This window comes from Excalfactoria chinensis, chromosome 5 (genome assembly GCF_039878825.1).
Source record: "Excalfactoria chinensis isolate bCotChi1 chromosome 5, bCotChi1.hap2, whole genome shotgun sequence".
NCBI classification, from domain to species: Eukaryota; Metazoa; Chordata; class Aves; order Galliformes; family Phasianidae; genus Excalfactoria; species Excalfactoria chinensis.
Genome location: NC_092829.1, coordinates 46,043,868 through 46,049,501, shown reverse-complemented (window position 1 = coordinate 46,049,501; position 5,634 = coordinate 46,043,868).

The window sequence follows — 5,634 nt, the reverse complement described above, 5'->3', positions numbered from 1 at the left end:
TTGGTCCGGCGGGGCGGGGGCGGGCCGGGCCGCCAGTACCGCCCCCGGCGTCGGCGCGCCGCGACCAATGGCGGTATGGCGGAGCGGCGCGGTAATGGCGGCCGTGCGAGGGGGGGGGAGGCGGGACGGAGCGACACGGAGGGAGCGGCTCGGGGTGGGGGTCCGCCGTACGACCCCGTGAGCGCACCGAGCGCACCGAGCGCACCGCCTGCAAGGCTGCCGGACCGCCCGGGGCCGCGTTCCCGCAGCCTGAGCTCCCGTCCCGGCTGAGCTGCCGGGATTCTGCCCCCACCCGGCCGGGGAACCGCCCGTCCTGCGCGCCGCTCACCTGCGATAAGGCGGGGGAGAGGTTGGGGGTCCTCTGCGCCGCCTCCGGTCCGGGACCGGGGCGCTGGGGAGGATCTGCCCGCTCCCGATTGCCAAAGTGCTGAGCGAGATAATGAGGAAAAGGACTGACGAGTGGGTTGGGTGGGGACAGGTGATTTCAGGGGTAAATATGCGCGGCGCGGTTGGGCAAGGAGAGGTGGGGGAGCCGCTAGCAGCCTGCAGATGTTTGAGGAAGGTAATCCCCCGGCCGGGGATGGGGTTTGCTCAGAGCAAAAAGGCGTAATGAAGAGCAATGGGATTAAATGAGTGAGAGGGACGCATTTAGTGAGATTATAAGGCGGCGGACCCCCAGACCCTCCCTGACGGCGGATCAGTAAAGCAGATCATGCGGCTCGCTGCTTGCAAGGAGCGCAGCGGGCACGGGGCAGCAGCTCCTGCCTCTGCAGCCGGGAGGATCCTCTGCCCCCACCGCTCAGCCCGCGTAGGGCCCCTTAGCCCCGTGCTTTAAGAACCCAGCCTCTGCCCCTCTGTGGGCTAGGGGAGCCAGGCAGCACGCCTCAGCACTCGGGTGGCTGCCATCGCACCGACAGCAAGTAGGTGGTCACCGGTGCCACAGCCTGGGGCAGCCTTCTGGCGTGCCTGCTATCTTGCTGGCATTCCAACCCTATATTCCGATGAGCCCAGAGATTTTACAGCCTTTAAAGTCTTTAGTGAGTTTCGTCCAAGATGAAACGCGCTGCTGCGAACACACCTATGTCACACACCATGCCAGCTCTGAACTGGGGCTGGAGCCGTGTCGCTTTGAAGCTGGGTGAGCACCTCCTGTCCTGAGGGCTGCGGGGCTGAGCTGGACGGGGTCTAATAGCAGCAGCCGGGACACCCAGTAATGTGCGTTCACTTCTGAAGGAAGATTGTACCCTGATCCCTGGGCTTGGGCTCAGCCCGCAGCAGATAGTGCTCGTTTAAATGTTAAGTATCGTGGCGGATGAGTCCATGCTACTGCTTCCTGGGAAGAAAAAGATCTGTTACGAACATGGGAAAATTTGCCCTTTTACAGTAATTGGGTGTAATGACATCTTACGCGTCCCCTTTCATCCTGCAGCGCTGTTGATGCCTTTTCCAGACGAGACGCCCAAACAAGGCAGCTAGCACCGGAACAGAGCAAGACAACTTGTTTATCAGACAGAGCAATGCTCCTCAGCGGTGCGGGCCAGGAGGAAGAGGGGGCTGCCATCTCCAGGCCCGGCGTGGGCAGTTCAGAGATGGGCCGCATTGTTCTACATCAGGATAACAAGGCTCTTCCGCAGCCCCTTTCCTGTGGGAATCCCAGCAGGTTGCTGGCCTCCCCCTGCAGGAGGGGAAGTGTGGCACCAGGCAGTGAAACCCCCACCTGTCAGATGTCTGCACTAAGCAGTGTGTCCTTCTCTCCACCTTTGGTGCTCTTCCTAGTCTTGGGTGCCAGCCTTCGCTTCTTCAGCCTTCCCTTCCACGGTAGATGCAAGCGACGTGCAAGATACCTCCTAAGAATGGAGAAATGAGAAAGCTCAGCGCTGCAGTTTAGTAACAGAAGCAAAAGGGGATGTTAATGGAAAAGGATTGCAGCTCTGAGTAAGACCCGAGATAGGAATTTCCCTTCTCTGTAAGAAATCAGCTCAGATTCTGCTGATTGGGAGACTTGGGGAAGGATATGACCAGCTCAATGGCAGCGTCTCTCTTCCTATAAACTATAGAGCAAGCCAGGATAACCAGCTTGCACTTAGGTTGCTGCCAGTAGCGAGGGTCACTTCTGCACACATACAGCCCCAGCGACCAATTTCTGAGCACCAAAGGAGAGAATCTTGCTGTATGCTGCCAAGATGTAGCCAGCAAATTCTGGCAGCGAATGGATGCTGGTATATAAAGAGAGGATCCTGTGAACGGGACAAAAGGGTGTTAGTGTTTTTTTTCCAGTGCGGGCTATTTAACTTTGAGTGCTAGTAAAAGTTGCACTAATAAAATGCCTCTTTTGTGTGCAGACTCTATCTACAGTGGGAGTGTTTGTTGGTATCACCAGATCCTATATCAGTAACTTTTTAAGGGCAGACAAGGCCATGGGAGGGAGGGAGGGAAGGAGGGAGGGGAGGCAGCACCAGGAGCTGCTGGAGCTGAGGAGAAGAATTCTGCATGCCAGGGATCAGTGTTGCCCCTGCAAGACACTAAAAATGCCTCAAAGCAAAGGGCTGCCACCTGCACTTGGTCCAGGCTTTGTGTCGCTAACTCTGTGGGTCTGTCAGGTCCGAAAACACAGTGTTAGGGAGCAACGAGTGCAACTAAAGGGGCCTGCATCAGCTTTTCCACCATCCACCCCGCTCACGTACTCTCCTTTGTTTCCAGGAAATGCAATTTCCACTCTTTCCCAGAGCTGGGCTCCTTGTCTCGGCCACTGTCACAAGACACACAGCAGTTTGTGAGATCGCTGCGGTCTGAATGGGGCTGCCTGTGCAAAACACTGAGTTCCCATCGCCCACAGTGGGCCCAAGAGGCAGAGGGCTGTTTGTGCCACGCTGCGCATGAAAAGCACTTTCTGTGGGCTGGAGCAGATCACGCAGTAAGAGTGGACTTTGCCCTTTAATGCTTTGCTTTCCTCTTCCCTGGCCAGCACCGGCAGTAGGACGTGCAGGAGCTGTTTTGCACACTGTAACTAATGCACCTGAATGCTCCTTTGTCCATCCTGCGTCACCTGCAGCCTGACTCCTGTCAGCTCAAGAGAGCACAGAGCTTTCAAAGCTGTCTGCCAGCCCTATAGGTTGCATTCTTATCTTTCAGCTTTCGGTGTGTCTCAGGACCGGGGCAGACCCAGATCACTCACCCTTTTCTCACTCCTGCCCATAGGACGGCCTCAGGAGAGGGAAGAGTGCTCCTCACTGAGTGACACAGAGGGAAGAGCCCAGCTTTGCCTTGGTCACTGCCCCAGGGGGGGGTGAGCAAGCACCGCAGCACCACCAGCAAAGGAGAAAGGTGATACCAAGTCCTGCCTCTGAGTCAACAAGGAGCATGCAGCGAAGATACAGCCTTCTCCAGGAACTGGGACTTTGCCTCACCTGCTGATCAGCCTGCTGGTCACAAGAGGAAGCCCTCTGATATCAGCGTCTTGGAATGTTTTAATTTAGCTTTGTCCTGCCTCCACGGCTTTCCTTTGCCTTCTCTGCCCTGGTTGGCTCACCCAGCTGAAAAGCACTTTTCACCGCTGATATCCTCCCACTTGCAGGCTCCCAGTCACAGCTTCTGCTTACGCCACAGGCTGCTGAGGAGTCTCTTTCTCACTGCCACAGCTCTAGCATGGCCCAGGCACGATATAAAGCATCACGAAGCAGCAGGGGAGGCTAGGAGCATACTCTGAAATCCATCGAGGCCCCTAAATCAATAACTGTATAACTGTATCCATCTGTCCCAAGTGAATCCAAGCTTGTCAAGTTACAGCTTCGATTACTATAATTCCAAAGGATTGCAGTGGGCAGAGCAGTATGGCTCTCTTTTTCTCTATTTTTACGAGCATATGATAGCACTCTGATATGAAATTACGTGCTTTACTGTTTCCCTTGGTATGTACAGCTGGACACAAAGCCACCCGAGGTCAGTGGAAAGATTGCCACCAACCCCAGAGCCTCTGGTTTAGACCCATAATTACTTTCTTTTGTGGTTTGTTCCAGTTCTGCACCCTTACATGTCGAAACACAGGAAAACCCATCCGTAAAGCCACAGGAGATGATACCACGTTTAACTGGTGGCAGGAAGCTTTGTAGATTTAAAACCTATAGCATCGTCTTGATTCTCGTTCTTCTGCAGCCCTCGAAACTTCCACCCACTTTGGTTGTTTGTGAGGATAGGCTCCAGGCTATGGGCTGGGATCATTACAGCTCTTAGTAGTGTGTGTGTGTGTGTGTGTGGAGCGATTGACGCAGATGTTTTTACAATGGATGCTTTATAAAACAGCAAAATGCATTTCCAGTTCTCTAAGCAGGCAGCGTCGTTTGCACGAAGGCCACTTTTCCCATCCTCAATCCTGCCCAGTGTTTAGCTGTACGTCTGTCTCCCCTAGAGGCATCAGCAGGCTGTGGTGGTGCTGTTTCTCACACGCACACCCAAAACAAGGCCCCGAGCCGATGGATTCAAGCATCACCACGACAGCAGCAGCTTCTGTGCAGTCAGCACACATCCTGACCAAACTGCTCCTCCTGGGGAGGCAGGACAGGCTAACTCAGGTAACCACACCTGTGTGGGAGCGGTACAAGGCGTCGAGGCCATCGCAGTGGTGGCTTTAAGGTGGCTTCCCGACGAAGTTCCCGCCGCGCTGCGATTGGTCGAGAGCCGAGCCAATAGCGGAACTGTTGCTGGGCAGAACACGCCGGAGCGAAGAGGCGCGACGCGAGACACTCACGTGCGGCAGGGCCGAAGCGCATGCGCGAGCCGTCGCTCCTGCCCTCCACGTGCGGGCGCGCTAGGCCAAGCGCTTCGGCCCCGCGGCCTCCCGCCCCGTGCCCGCTGTTCGCCCGCCCCACCGCCACGCCGGACCCCGGCGGCGACTTCCAGCACCCGCGCGGGCAGGTAGGCGGCGCGGTGGCCGTCCCGACACCCCGGGCCCGCTCGAGAGAAGGCCGCGGTCTGACCTCAGCGCAGCGGGCGCCCCCTGCCGGCCGAGGGCACCCGGGAGGTGCGGGCGCCGTCCCCGCAGGGATGCCCGCGGGCTGCCCGCCGGCCGCCCCCAGGCTGCAGTACCGCAGCTCCCGCTTGCTCCGCTCCGCGTTCCTGCGCCTGCACCAGCAGCAGCAGCGGGCGGACGTCTTCTGCGACGTGCTGCTGCGAGCCGAAGGTGAGCGGGCGGCCCCCTCCGTGTCCCCCCCCATCCGTCCCCCAGGAGCCTCCCTCGCTGTCCCCGAGGAAGGCCGTGACAGCGCGCGTTCCTTGCAGGGCAGGTGGTGGCCGCGCACTGCTGCGTGCTGTCGGTGTGGAGCCCGTTCTTCATGGAGCGCCTGGCCCGCCAGCTGCCCCCCGCGGGGCGCCGCGTGGTGCTGGAGCTCGAGGGGCTGAAGATCGCGACGCTGCGCAAAGTGGTACGTTTCCTGTACACGGCCGAGCTGGAGGCCTCCCGGGAGGAGGTGCGGGACGTGCTGGCGGCCGCCCGCCGGCTCCGCGTGGCCGTGCTCGAGTCGCTGCAGCTTTGGGAGGACGGCCTGGTGCGGCCCGGGCCCCGCCGGCAGCTCGACCGCAGCTGTCTGCTCGGCCCCGGGGCCGGCAGCGTCCCGCCGGCGGACGCCCCGCGTGAACGGC